The following is a 14,744-nucleotide window of genomic DNA, read 5'->3' as shown; positions in this document are numbered from 1 at the left end:
CAAAAGGCCTCCCAGCATAAGCAAAGGCCATTTCTCTCAGCAACAAACATTTGAAATTAAGCTGGAAATAATGGGTGTGAAAATGATTGCTTCTCAGAGCAGCAAAGAGAAACCTTTCCTGGGATTTCCAGGTAGGGCTCAAATCTTATCACTGACAAGTTAGTCTTAACTGGTAAGAAGCTGCTGTAAAGCCCAAGTCAAAGGGCCATGCAATGGGATTATACTTTCACAAGCTGAAATCAAATTATGTTATGAAAGAAAACAATTTAATTCTGAATTTTGGTGAGCTGCATTCAGCAAAGGCCAGCCAAGAAAGAAAGTCTTATGGCCTGAGCATTGGAACCTAAAACTTCTCAAGTAGAACAAAGTCAGGGAAGGCAGCTCCCAGTAGAAGGATCTCATACCCATAAGCCATCTCCAAGGACATAACCCACAGGCCCCACCCAAACACACTTGTACTTCTTGGGCTGCTCAACTACCATGTTGAGAGCAATGTGCTAACAAGGCTTAAGCAAGGGCCACTTTCGCCACCTTACTTCTGACTCTGGAGAAGTATTTCCCAAAGAGGCTTCCTTCAACCAGGACTGCCTGTATGGAATATAGTTCACATTCCTGGGCCCCATGTCAGACTGCTGACTTGGACTCTCTAGGAATAATAAATATGCAAATCTACATGTTTAATAAGCAAGCAGGGAAAAGTCTCTGTCGTTCCCATGAAAGTTTGAGAAGTATTGACTTGAGTTGCAAAGACTTGTTTCTGGGTGGAAGGAAACCAAGTAGAGGGGAGAGCTGAAACACTGCCATAAAAACAAATCTTTTAGACACACAGTGCCTAACTCCAGATCTGTCACCCATCATTTATCAGTATGTTGAATGTATGCATGGATGAATAAAAAAAAAACTTTGAAGGAATAAAAGATCCACTTCTTTCATGTAAGCATCAACATATTTTTATAAATTATGTCAAACATTTATTTTTAATCTATTTGGGGGAAAATGAATTCAAATTGGTAAGCATTGTGCTATTCTAAGAGTGAGAGCCATGGACTGGCCCAGTAACTATAAAACTAGGTGGCTTGGAAAAGCCAGCAACAAGATAGGCAGAAGAAAGAAAAAGGGGTGTGCTGAGGCCCAGCTTTGAGTGATACAGCCCAGCTGGGACTTTCTGGGACAGCACAGAAAGACAGCACTCCTGGCAGGCTCCATGTCTTCTCTCTTTTGTTTTCATGGTCTTCACTATAAAACAAGACCCATAATTCATACTTGGGCATACTGCCATCCTGCGACTCTAACAAGGTTAGGAGAATTACAATAAGAGCAACAACCAAAAGTCATATGGCATTACTAGTATTGTTCAGTATCAGTGCACATTTTCCCATCTGGCATGTCTGTCTCTTTGCCCTGTTTATCCTCCTCTTCCCATAGGTGCATTTTCACCTTCAAATCTGTATTTCAGTTGGGACTGAGGTCTAGGTATAGTTTGTACAGAAGCAAAAACTGAATCTGTCTTTGTTTTTGCTTTGCGCCTAAGAATCGTAGCTCATTCCTTCAACAAAAGTTTGGAACATGACTTTGAGCTGGGTCCTATCTCAAGCTCTGGAGGTACCAAAAGGAGCAAAGCACAGTCCGCACCTTGAAGGAAGCCATCCTGGTCATGAGAATTGCTATGCGCTGATTGGGTCCTCCTCTTCCTGTGGCAATCTTCTTATAAGGATACAGTCTTATTGGATCAGGGACCACTCTGCTCCAGGACCATCTCATTCCAACGAATGACATCTGCTACGACCCCACCTCCAAATGAGGTCAAATTCCAAGCTACAGGAGGTTTGGACTTCAACATATCTTTTCGGGGGACACAGTTCAGGCCACAGCAGCCTACTGTAAACATACTCAGTAAGTTGAAGTAGGACAGGAAAGTGCTCTATTGGCAGGACAGTGACCTCAACCCCAAGTCTTCCCAGCTCTCAAATATGTGACTGGAGTCCCAAGCAAAAAGGAAGCAGCTCCGTACCAATGGTGACTGCAACAATGTGAGCTGAGTCCAGCCTGCATTTAACCTCTCTGTCTTTGCTCTTCTGCGGTGAGCCTGCAATCAGGCCAATTCCTCCCTCCCTGAGCTGCATGCAGTCACCCACTCGGGCAGTACTCCACTTCATGAGTGATCTGGCTACCTGGCCACTTCATCCCCTCCTCTGCACTAACACCAAACCTAAACAGAACTACTTCGAAAGGTAGTCTTGTGTGTGGCCAGTTGTTTAATCTATGGTCTCATTTATCCACCAGAGATGTTTGGCCACAGACAGAGAAGTATCACGTGGGGGGGGGGGGTGCGCGTGCATGTGCATGTGTGTGTGCATGTGCATGTGTGTCGTTTAGAAATGAGGAAACCTAATTGGTACAATGAAGTGCACAAAAGAGAAGGCTTTTTTGTCTTTTCAATACTGCATTAAAAACCGAAATGGTCTTTAATCATACCTTCAGGCACCAAATTAATGCCAATTAATTGTATCAAATCCTCCTCCTATTCAAGATAACTACAGAAACCGCTTTGGGTGCTCAGAGCCAAGGCTAATTATCTCCGAACATCAGCAGCCCTGGTATCAGCCATTGGACAACAATCCAATATGTGGTTAACGAGGATTTTGAGACTGGCTGAGAGGGTGTGGAGTGAGCCCACCCAGGCCCTCAGCTGTGGCCTCCTTCCAACAGCTTGTGACAGTGACACTGGCCAACCATCATTCAGACACACATAGACCTCGGGACCCACAGATGGGCTGGCTCTTAATCATTGTCATTCTTGAGGGTTGTGAAAGGATGTGGAATATGGCCATAATAAAATTATCATTGTTGTTATTATCATTATTATTATTATCCTTTCCAATTCTCTTCAGGGTTGAATTTGCTTAAAGCACTTAAGTATTTATTGATCCGATGGGTTTTATGGGGACCCTGCCAATTTTCAAGGGCTAGAATGTGAAGGTTTCCCATCCTTTCTGCACTTTTTGCTGGCCACTTCCTGAGTGCCTGGCTGTAAATAGGAAACAAAGGCCTGGCATTTCACTGTGCAGTCACAGTCTGTGAGACTCATTTTTCCACTTCTGGTTTCTATGAGGACACAGAACCCCAATCCCCCTTGGCCTCCTGTCCTACTCCTCCTCCTTATGCATGTGGAAGACTTACCTGGTTGCTTTGCTTTGAATCTCCTTGGTATACAGCTAAATGGTCAAAGATTTTCTGCAGAGGGAGGTGGGACCAGCCCTCCTCACCTGGAGCAGCGGCACAAGCTATCTGGGTTGGTATGGACACCTGTGGACCCTGACATGCTCCCAGAGGCCTTACAAAGGACCCCTGAGGAGAAAGGAAGACCTTACATCTGCTTGGGCTCACACATTCCCCTACACTTCAGGTCCCCAACCCAGCCTGAGGCAGCGCCAAAGAGAGACATCTCAATTTTCCCATGGCTTTCTCTTTATTTTATTTTCCAACCAACTAAAAATTCAGATGGAGAAGAGGGTGTGGCCTAACGTGCTCCACAAAGACACACAATCAGCCCCCTTTGATGTGCTTCCTTGGCGAGGCAGCAATAACTCCAAGCTCCTTAATGCATCCTAGCACCTTTTTGGCTTCTTATTTTATAGGTTAGACAGACATTTATATTTTGGTTATTCCATGATAATCCATGTCATAATAGAAACAATTAAAACTTCACAGTTGAAGCTTTTCCTTTTGTCAGCTTTTAATTTTGCAGTTTTAGAAATAAGTTTCCATCTTGTAAGAATTGTGAGAAAATATGGCAGCAAAACCATAGAACATGAGACATCATTACAATGAATTAGGATGGGAAAAAGGGAGGAAAGTGGTTGAAATAATAGAACAAAGTAGCAACTAGATCTTAGGAGAGTACAGAGGGTACAGATAAATCTGTGTATTCGTCCATTTCTTACAAGATACCTGAGTCCGGGCATTTTGTGAAGAAAATAATTTTATCGAACTCCCAATTTTGGAGGCTGAAAATTGAAACAGCATGGCCACCTCTGGAAAGTGTCCCGTGCTACGTTCTGAATCGAGAATGTTCCGCAGAGGCCATATGCACTCATAAGCAGGGCTTTGGGGAGGGGACTGGATCATGGAGGAGCTATAGCTCACTCACCATTGGGAGACTGGGGTGTGACCTTGAAAGGTGCATCAGCCTCCTCAGCTCCTCCCTTCTCTCTGTGCTTCCTGGCCCCTGCGAGGTGAGCAGCTTTCCTCTGCTGTGCCCTTCTGCCATGTTGTTTTTGCCCTGGAATGAGCTAACTATGGACTGCAAACCTGACCCAAAATAACCCTCTCCTCCCTTAAATTTCAGCTGTCAGGTATTTTGTCCCAGTGCCGAGAAAGTAGTTAAGATGCCCTGTCTGCATCACATCATGATGGTGACATCACAGCTGGAGCACATGCAAGAAACATCAGAGGTGGGAAAGGAACCCAGAATGGGGGGAGGGACCACTCTTGCTCTTTTATAACAACTCACTCTTATGGAAACTAGCTAGAGCCCCAAGAAAACCTTAATCCCTACCCAGGGAAGTACCCCATGACCTAACCACTTCTTAAAAGTTTCACCACCTCAACACACCACCCTAAGGACTGAGCCTCTAACTCATAAACCCTGGGAAATAAACCATATCTGAATCATAGCATCCTGCTTTCAAAATGTCTATGATAGCTGTAATCAGACTGCCTTTATGAGGGATGTAAATGATAGGTATAATTACTATCTATGATGGATATAATTTCATAATCCTCACAGACAAAACCCTTCTTTGGGTTGGGGAAGAAAGGTGAATCGTCCTTGATGCAGATCTCAGACAGATTTTAGAGTCAGCTGAGAAATCACTACCCTCTGTGTGTTGTCCCAGCATGTCAACTCTGGGTACCAGACTGGTCACTCCACCTCTCCTCTAAGAGACCTTGGTGAAGCACATGTCATGTAGTTAGAGCTCTCGTAGCTTTAAAAAGTTATATACAACTAAAATCCCCCATCATAGTCCTGGTTTTCATGACCTTCTGCCGTGTTAAGAAAATGTCTATACAAAATCAGTGACTAATGCTGAAAGAAGAAGAAGTATGGAGATTAGGGCACCTATGATGTGACTAACTATCCCTGTCCTCTGCCCTCCCTCTTTCTCCCCAACCCTCTTTCTCCCTTTTTCTCAAACCCACAGGCCACAGCTTATTAGATCAGAAATAGGTCTCGGCTGGGCCAAAGTCCCTTCCCAGAGAATTTGGAATTGAAAGTAAAAGAGTGACAGAGAAAGACACATACTGAGGCTGGACCCATATTAGGGAGGTCTCAGTGGTCTCTACTCTGCCTGCCTGGAGGCGGAGCAGCAGAGGAGGCCAGTCGGCCAAGAGAAAAGAACACAAACCACAAAGGACAGAAGAAAACAGAGACCGGGAGATGAGCAGAACATTCCCTGGGTTTTTGCCAACAAATTTTCAGTTTTTGCAGTGAACATCACTGAAACTCAACCTACCTCCCTGTGACCCTATGATAACCACCACTCACCTCTTTTTGCTAAAGTTATTTTTGTGACGTATACACAAAAGAGACTCATTTAGCGTGGAGCCACTGGAAAAAGTCCCTGGATGCACAAGTTGTAGCAAAAGTCCTAATGGCCAATAATGCCTTGCATATATCTGCTGTTACTCTTCCCAGTAATTCCCTTGGACACGTGAACAGTGCCTGCTCCTCTCATGTCAACAAAGACATCCCCTGACCCCAATCTGAGTGCCCTTGAGTCCCTCCTGGAAACAGCTGGTTGACATTGGCTTGGACATGACCCCTCTCACTGTCACCATGAAGACAATAGATCAAGACAAAGGAACTCAGACTGAATAAAAAAAGGAGCTTTGTGCATCCAGCTGAGACCACCAAGAGAGCAGCGACCATTTGCATCAGTCCCAAGTGGGCCCACTTAACAACTCTATTTGAAGGGGGAAGTGAGGTGACTGGGAGAGCATGGAGAAGTGTGAAAGTGATCATTCAAATAACGCCATTCCTGTCTCGAGCACTGATATGCCCACCATGTAGACAAAGATCAAAATAACCAGCACCAACAAATAAAGCAACCACATCTCAGGAAGAACACCCAGGGTTTCAGTTTCTGATTTATTTAACAGGCTCACAGGTTGCACGCTTCACTCCTTTCTTATTTCCAAAGCCAGGAGTTGTCGTGTCTGTCCTGGGCCAGTGTGACTGGGTCTCTACTGCCCCCTTTTAAGGCATGTATAAAGCAGAGAGGCCCCAAGCTGGCCCAGGGCACCGAGACCCAGCTGCCACACTCCCAGAATGTGGGCCACAGTGGGCCAGTGTGATGAAAGCCCAGGATCAGGCATCTCTAACGCTTTGATTTGCAAGAACAGCTTGACATCCATAGCAACGTGGTTAACGTGAAAAACACAAGATAAAAACATTCCATTTAATTAAAAGCCCACAGTTCCATGGTAGTATAATTATTACAAGTGCATTTTATGGCTGTCTGCATTCGTTTTGGGTACATAAATTAATATGCAAATTACTAGCCCCTCTCCTGTTCTTAAGAAGTCCTCCTATCAATCCAGCATGTCAGTTGCGTAAAGCAGAGCTTTTTAAATGCAAAATAAAATTCACATTTATGAGCCTTCTGAAATCTCCTTGGGCTGGTAAGCTTTGTTTTAGATGAAAAGTGTTTAATTAACAGAGCTCACCCTTCTCCAAAGGCCTCAGACCACAGAGGAAAGGCCAGCACACGTCTGTGGTCTTCAGGCTGCTCAGGATTAGAGACTATTTTCCGTCTCCAAGACCACCTATCAAGTTATTTGAGGTTGGCCATTCAGCCCAGCAAGAATGTTACTATGGGAAAATATTGTTCTGATTTATAGAAAAGCAAATTCCCAACCCATAGCCGCATGAACTTGATATTATTCACCAGGGAAATGCTATAGGGAATTACTTAGCAGATGGTGTGTAGGTACTCAGAAGCCACTCTGAGTACAGGTGGCAGGCCCTAAGTGATGGGTAAGAACAAGATACACAGGGTTGACCTCTTCTCCTTCCATGATAGCACTGTTAAGCTGGTTTAATGGGAGAATCCTACAAATACATCTTCCTGTTAATAAGACTTTCAGAGAAATCCCCCACGACTCCCTAAAAGATGTATAGAAGAGGTGAACTCACTGTTCAAACAACCATACCAAGTTAATTCAAGTATCAGAGACCTTGGAGCTCCATGTCTGAATCTGTCCCATCAGTGTCTCTAGTGCTGGCCTGAAAGAAGCCAGAGAACATATGATTGAATGATTACATATGACTCACAGCTGAAAGAGACACCTACCTAATACTTTGCAAATCATCTCAATAAACTGGGCCTATCTGATGAAAAATTTTACAAGAACAAGATAGACTTAGCGGCTCATTTTTTAAAAAATGTGGTTCCCTGTGAGTTCCATAGTGGCTCTTAGATTGATAGAGATGCCTAAGTAATGATAGGAAAGTTTACTTAGAGAACAAGTATAAAATATAAGCAAATCGAGGGCAAGGATTTTGTCTTATTTAACTCAGTGTCAAGAACCATGCCTATCACATAGTAGGTTTCTAGTAAATATTTATTAGAGAAATAACATACTTTTACACATACCTTTTAAAATTATAAATGGAATTGCATGGATTATAAAAAAATCTGGAGAACATAGAAGAGCACAAAGATGAAATAAAAATTACTGTTAGCCCTAAGACAAATCTGTACTAGTATTTTTGCTTAGTTTCTTTAAGTCTATTCTCTATGCTCTTTTCAGGTGGTCAAGTAAACAATTTTGTATCATAATTAATTTACATTATACTGCGGTATTTATACACAATGGAGTACTATTCTACCATAAAGAAAGATAAACTTGGGCAGTCATAGGCAACTGGATGCAACTTGAGAACATAAAGTTAAGTGAAATAATCAGACAGGCAAGATTAAAAATCTAATGGTTTCTCTTATATGAGAAAATAAAAATAAAAATATAAAGAAGGGGGAGCAAAATAGAAGATAAATAAATAGGAAGTTGGGAGAGGGACAAATTATTTCCCAAATCATCTATTTTATTGTTTCAAAAATATTTTAACATATATGTTTATTTCTTTCATTTGTATTACTAGTTTATCTTAGTTCATTTAAGAAAAAGTTTTGTGCTTTTATCTGTTCCTTCTTTGTAAGAGAGCCTTTTCTGTCTATTACTTGTACTCTAATATCTTGAAGATAATGATACATGGTGTATTAACTATTGTTACTATTTTGTTCGGAAATTTTGTTTTTCCACAGAAGTAAGAGGAGTGTTTTTTATACTTTCTTTATTAATATCTACTTGTATTACATTAAAATAAAATTTTAAAAATTTATTTCCAGTGTTATTAAAATCTCTATAATACAATTTATATTTTGTAGGTGTGCATGAGTTTCCTTAACCAGCCACATAGACTGTTTCCACATATTTATGTACAGGTATTTAAACAATGCTGTGATCTGCAGCATTGTCTGCAGATCTTTCTCTCTATTTCAGAATGAGTAAGAATTGGCTGCCACTGGCAATGCCTAAAGCCTAAATGAGTTTGCTTATGAAAATATCCCAGAAGCCAGTACCCCTTCTACAAACCCAGAGCCTGTTAGAGAATGTCAGAGAAGATAGTTAATTTTGATAAAGCATGAGCTTGGGAGCCACAGACTTCTGCCTGATCTTTGGCTCTGCCATCTCACCAGCTCAGTAATAATTTGGGCAAGTTTTTTTGCAACCAAGGTGACTGAACAGCAATAGCATGGACCTAATTGGGTTACTTTGAGAGAAAAGGGGAAACATGACCTACGCACCTAATGTGATTTAGTGTAAGAAGACCATTGTAATTTCATGCATAGTGACTATTGTAATTGCTGTTGCTAATACCCCAGGATTTTAGAGACATCCATGTTTTCAAAAATCTAGAGAGGCTTGACCACATTGAAGCAAGTGGAAGAGATGCTGCATGAAGCTGTTTGCAGGACCAGTTATAGAATTTGGGTGGCCCAGTGCAAAATGAAAAAACAGGTCCCCGTGTTTAAAATTATTTAGATTTTGGAGATGACAGCCACAGAGTATGAAACCCAATGCAGGACTTGTCTAAGCATGGGGACCCTATGGCACCAGCCAAGGGAAGCCAGCCCTATCCAGAAGCCACATAGGGCTCGCAGGGATGTGTCAGCAGCGCTGGCAGGACACTTACTCTGGGAGTTGTCATACACAGTGAAAGAGGGCCTGGGCAACTCCACCTCACCTGTGATTGTGAAGCTGGATGCAAATATTCAAGTTACACCTATTAGCAGAGCTCCATAACTTGGCCTCCTGAAAGGTGTAACTACTCACTGCTGTCCAGAAAGTTCAGCCAAGTCAGCTGAACAACCAGAAAGGCCAGAGAACAAAACTCACTGAGCAGCAGGGATGGGGGCGGGAGGGATACAAAAAGGCCAACTATGACTCATTGCATCCAAAAACTTCTAAGTTTATCCTACGCTGTGCCTCTCCTAAGAGTTCCTACCATTTCTAATGCTACAGTATTCTAAGTCCTAAAAGTTTCCAGAACATCCCCTAAATATCTATTTAAAGTCTATTTGTTTAGTTCATTTAGGCTGCTATAACCAAATGCCATAGATGAATGGCTTATACCCAACAGAAATTTATTTCTCATAGTTGTGGAGTTGGAAAGCCCTTTGTCAAAGTAGGCTCAGTGTCTGGCGAGGACTCAGCTCTTTGGTTCACAGAAGGGTATCACCTGGCTCTCGCCTCACCTGATGGGAGGAGAGAGCTCTGGTTTCTTGGCCCCTATAAGGTACTAATCTTGTTCATGAGGGCCCCTCCTCAGGGCCTAATAAATTCCCAAAGGCCCCAGCTCCTAATACTAGGGCTTCAGATTCCAATATACACATTTTTTATTTTGATACTGGAAATTGGACCTAGGGCCTCTGCACTGAGACACATCCCTATCCCTTTTTATTACTTTTTAAAAAATTTTTGAAACATGGTCTCACTAAATTGCTGAGGCACCTAGGCTGGGCTTGAACTCATGATCCTCCTGCCTTGGCCTTCCAGAGTGATGAAATTACAGGCATGTGCCTCTCGATATACGAATTTTAGGAGAAACACAAACTTGCGGTCTATGGCACTTTTCTAGTAGCTAATAATTTCATTCAATCAAGCAATCATAGGGACCGTGATCCCATGGCTGTGATTATGTGAACAACAGGTGATTACTAACATCCAGCTGTTATTATAAGAATGGCTGATTACCAACATCCACATTTTTTCTGTCTTTCAAAAAATCGTAATACCCCTATGTTTTTTTCTCCCAAAATTTCATTTTCAGGAACTGGGGCTATAGCTCAATAGTAGAGCACTTGCTCATTGTGTGCAAGGACCTGAGTTTAATCCCTAACACCTCAAAAAAAAAAAAAAGAGCACATGAGAGAGTCATTCTCCCAGGCTTTCCTTGTGTTCAATGTTTGATTCCAAAGAATCTGTCTCTAAGTGTTGCTTCATCTATCAAGTAAGTAAATCCCAAACTGCATACATAATTCCACAGATGACCCGCTGCCCCTGCCCCAGCCCTGTTCCACACTCCTGATTCTTAATATAACTCTGTCCCTGAGGTAAACTGAATCATGATTCCCAAAGCTATTCTAAGCCCTGGAAGCACTGAATATTACCTTCCTTACATGGTGAAGGAGATTTTGCAGATGTGATTAAATTAAAGATCTTCAGATGGTGAGATTATCCCACATTATCCGAAGTGACCCTGTATGTAGTCACCAGGGTCTTTTCAAGAGGGAGGTAAGAAGGTCAAAGGAATAATTGGAGCGACTAGAGAACATGGAGGTGGGAGTGATTGAAAGAGTCACAAGCCAGGAAAGGAAACAGAGTTCCCCCACAGCTTCCAGAAGGAATCAGCCTGACAACTCAACTTTAGCCCAGTGAGATATCCTGTGGACTTCTGGCTCTAAAATCTTAAGAGAATGCATTTGCCTTGTCTCACAACACTCACCTTGTGGCAATTTGCTACAGCGATGGACTTCTTTTTCTTCTTCTTCTTCTTCTTCTTCTTCTTCTTCTTCTTCTTCTTCTTCTTCTTCTTCTTAAGAAAATCTTTCTTTCACCACCTACTTCCTATCACCTCCTTCTTTCATCGCCTTTATGAGCAAATTATAGTCAGTACAGAGTAACTAATAGGGTGGGGATGGTCCCACCCCCCATTTACTATAAATACCAAAATCAGAACATACTCAAGTCCCTTGTGTAAGACGACATGGTATTTGCATATAACATACCCACGGGCTCCTGTATGCTTCAAATTATCTCCTGGTTAAACACATAGCAAACAATGTAAATGCTACACAAATAATTGTTAGACTGTATCACTTAGAGAATAATAACAGGAAAAGAGTCTACATCTTTTCACAATCTTTTCCCAATATTTTCAGCCCATTGTTAGTTAAATTTTAGGCTGTGGAATCTGCAGACATGAAGGACCTACTGTATTTCTATGAGCAAAATAAACTATCAACTACCTCTGTAAATAATTTTTATTGCAATGTTTTTAAAACTTGCCCAAACATTTCATTAAATATAAACTCCTTATGCTTAGGCAATTCTTCAACCAAAGTAAATTTGCAAACTAAATACAAATAAAGCTACAATTAACATATGAGTTTAAAAAATTATTAACTTGACTGATGATGTTTACTGAGACCATATCGCTAACACTGGGTTTGGTTGAAGAAATATATATGTATATCTTCCAGTTTCCCTTACTGTTGATGTCTTCCTTTGACTTTAAGCAGGAGAGATCATCACTGAAGCTTTTACTTCTGTCTCCATTGTTATTTCCCATTCTAGCTCTATCCTAAAACTTAACCCTGATCCATTTTGTTGATGGAGCAGATGATATTATAGCATATCTAAAAGCAAAGTACTGAAATACTTTAATGCTATTTTTTAAATTATAATTTCACATTTAATACTTTAATTCTAATATCAAACTCTTGCAAGGACTATGTACACATTCAAGCTCAGAATAACATCAACCAGTACTTCAGGATGCTGGGTCTTTTTGTTGAACAGCCACCTGTTAGATGTTACTTAACTCTATCTTTTAACATATTTGAAGTACCTCGAATTGCTTTTCATCCAGTATCCTAGAATGGTTTTGGCTTATGTTTAACCCAAATATGATGGTAAACAGAAGGTCAAATGCAGCTTCAAATTGCCTAGCAACATCCAGTTAAAAGAGTCATTCGGATGGCTCCACATATTCTTTGATTAATTTTTCTTTAGCATTCCCTCACATAAAGTGAAAATAGAAAAATGGTAAAGTCTCATGAAATTCATGGACCCTGGAGATTATAGACATAGCCTGCAGGGGTGAGAAAAGCCAATTTGGGAAATTTTAGTCTCGCCTTTGCTCATGTCTGTGCCTTCATTTTTTCCCTCCTCTGCTTCTGCTGCTATAATTATTTTGTTCCCATAAATTTCTTTTCCTTTCCTAAGGTGGTCCAATTTGCTTTGCTTCCCTCTCTCTTGTCTCATAGCGAATTCCACAGACATTCATCTCCCACTTAGTAATCCTTTCCTCCTTATCTCTGGTGGAGCACAGGCCACCTGATTGAGCTGAAGTTTGTAATAAACCAAGGGTGGCCTACCAGGTGTATACAAGAGGTGCCGTTCCAATTTTCTCTCTGAGCAAAGGCACTGGAGAGTCTTCCTTGTTACATATCGCTCCTTCTGCTTCGGTTGCTTACAAGGTATTTAAATGACCTACACCACATTATTATCTAATCACGTTGCTCTCAATGCACTGACCTTTACCAGAGGACACTCACCGAGCAACATTCTCACCATCAGAACAGTGACTGCCCACGGGTCTTTTCTAACCCCACACATCAGATGGAATCTTCTGAGAGAATCAGTAGATAGGAAGCAACAGCAAGGAGGTAGCAGTTCGGGCCCTCAGCCTCAGTGTCAGAGCCTCTCTTTAGGGATGTGGGGTGTAACTGCATATTAGTGGTGGTCAATTTTACTGAACAAATATGACTGCCGTGTTAGTCAGCTTTCTGTTGCAAGCAATTTAAAGAAGGAAAAGTGTATTTTGACTCACAGTTTCAGAGGTTTCAGTCCATGGCCAGCTGGCGCCATTGTTTCTGAGCCTGTAGTGAAAGAGAACATCAGAGCAGAAAGAGATAGCAAAAGAAAACTGCCTGTCTCATGGTAAGAAGCAGAGAGACAGTGAGCAAACCTAAGAAGAAAGAGCTGGGGACAAGATACAGTCCCAAGGTCACAGCCCTTTCACTCACTGCTTTCAACTAGGCCCACCTCCTAGCAGCCCATTCAGGTGTGAACTCATCAATGGATTAATCTATTGATGAGGTTACTTCCCAATAAGACATCTTCCAGCAACCCAGCCTTCAACACAATAAGCCTTTTGGGGAATATTGTAGATCCCAACCATAAAAACTGTTAATGTAGTTGTTACAAAAAGAAATTTTTTTAATATTGTACAAGCACATTATCTTAGTCCATTCCAACTGCTATACCAAATACCCTAGACTGGGGTAACTTATAAGCAACACCAGGTTATTGCTCAACTCACAGTTCCAGAGGCTTGGGAGTCCAAAGTCAAGTCACCAGCATAGTCACAGTCTACTGAGGGCTTACTCTGTTTCATAGGTGGCACTTTTTTTTTTTTTACTGTATCTTAGTACTATTGCATTTGGGATTACATTTTAACATGAATTGAGGGGCACAAGCATTCAGATCACAGCATACACTTTAGAACCTGAGTAAAAGTATTCATTGCTAAATACCTAGAGGCAAAATAAATATTAGTTTGAGTAGAGAAAACTCCAGCCTAAACGAATGCATTTCACTTTTTGAGTAGAGTACATTATTGCTTCCAATTCTTCATCCCTCCCTGTGTCCACAGGCTTACCTTACAACTTGGAACCTCCTATTACTGGAGGCCAAGTATTCCCTGCACCATTAAAGGTAATATTTTAGCCAATGGAATTTGGGAGTGAGTGATAATATGCAAATTCTGACCCCAGGCCTTAGGAAATATTGTGTCACTGCTCACCTTCTAGAAGTTTCCAACTTCAGCCATGAAAAGAATATCCCCCATTTAGCACAAGAGATCAAGAGACATGAGGCCTGCCAAGGACACTGAGCTCAGCACATATGAACTAAGCCTCTTCTACAAAGGCTGAATTCGCTCCTTTACCAAAATTAATATGTCCTAACCCCTAGTACTGCGCACTGCGACTGTAATTGGAGACAAGGCCTTAAAAGAGATAACTGACATAGAGGTAAATGACTTCTAATGCAATATGACTGGTGTCCTTAAAAGAAGAGAAGATTAAAATACAGACCTGTCTCTGCACAGAGGAAAGACCACGTGAAGACACAGAGCCTGCCCACAAGCCAAGGAGAAAGCCTCAACAGAACTCATCACCTTGGTGTGGGACTTCCAACCTCCACAACAGCAAGAAAACAAATTTTTATTCTTAAAGCCCCCAATCGGTGGCAGTATTTTATTATGAGAGCCCTACCTGACTGATGTACCATCCAACCTGTAGTGTAGTGATTACTGCTCAGAGTTATTGAGTTTCAGAGTTGTGTGTTAAACATAATCATTGTGGCAATACTTAAACATTATTTGAACTTCC

At 41.6% G+C, this 14,744-nt stretch overlaps 1 long non-coding RNA gene across 2 annotated transcripts; it reads right to left on the bottom strand.

The window, feature by feature from the left end:
• Positions 1-696: 696 nt before the first annotated feature.
• On the bottom strand, positions 697-13,876 carry LOC106010577 (uncharacterized). 2 transcript variants are annotated; one of them, XR_015443772.1, is made up of 4 exons: positions 13,673-13,876; positions 11,355-13,229; positions 11,072-11,216; positions 697-7,288 (listed from the first exon to the last, which is right to left on the bottom strand). It is a non-coding gene; the product is annotated as an uncharacterized LOC106010577 (long non-coding RNA). The 2 variants fall into 2 exon arrangements; XR_015443771.1 differs by having other exon boundaries at positions 11,072-13,229.
• Between the last annotated feature and the right edge of the window lie 868 nt (positions 13,877-14,744).

This window comes from Heterocephalus glaber, unplaced genomic scaffold (genome assembly GCF_053883595.1).
Source record: "Heterocephalus glaber isolate CG9 unplaced genomic scaffold, H.glaber_assembly_v1.0 deba00001579, whole genome shotgun sequence".
Classification (NCBI taxonomy): Eukaryota; Metazoa; Chordata; class Mammalia; order Rodentia; family Bathyergidae; genus Heterocephalus; species Heterocephalus glaber.
This window is presented reverse-complemented; position numbering and strand designations above follow the sequence as displayed.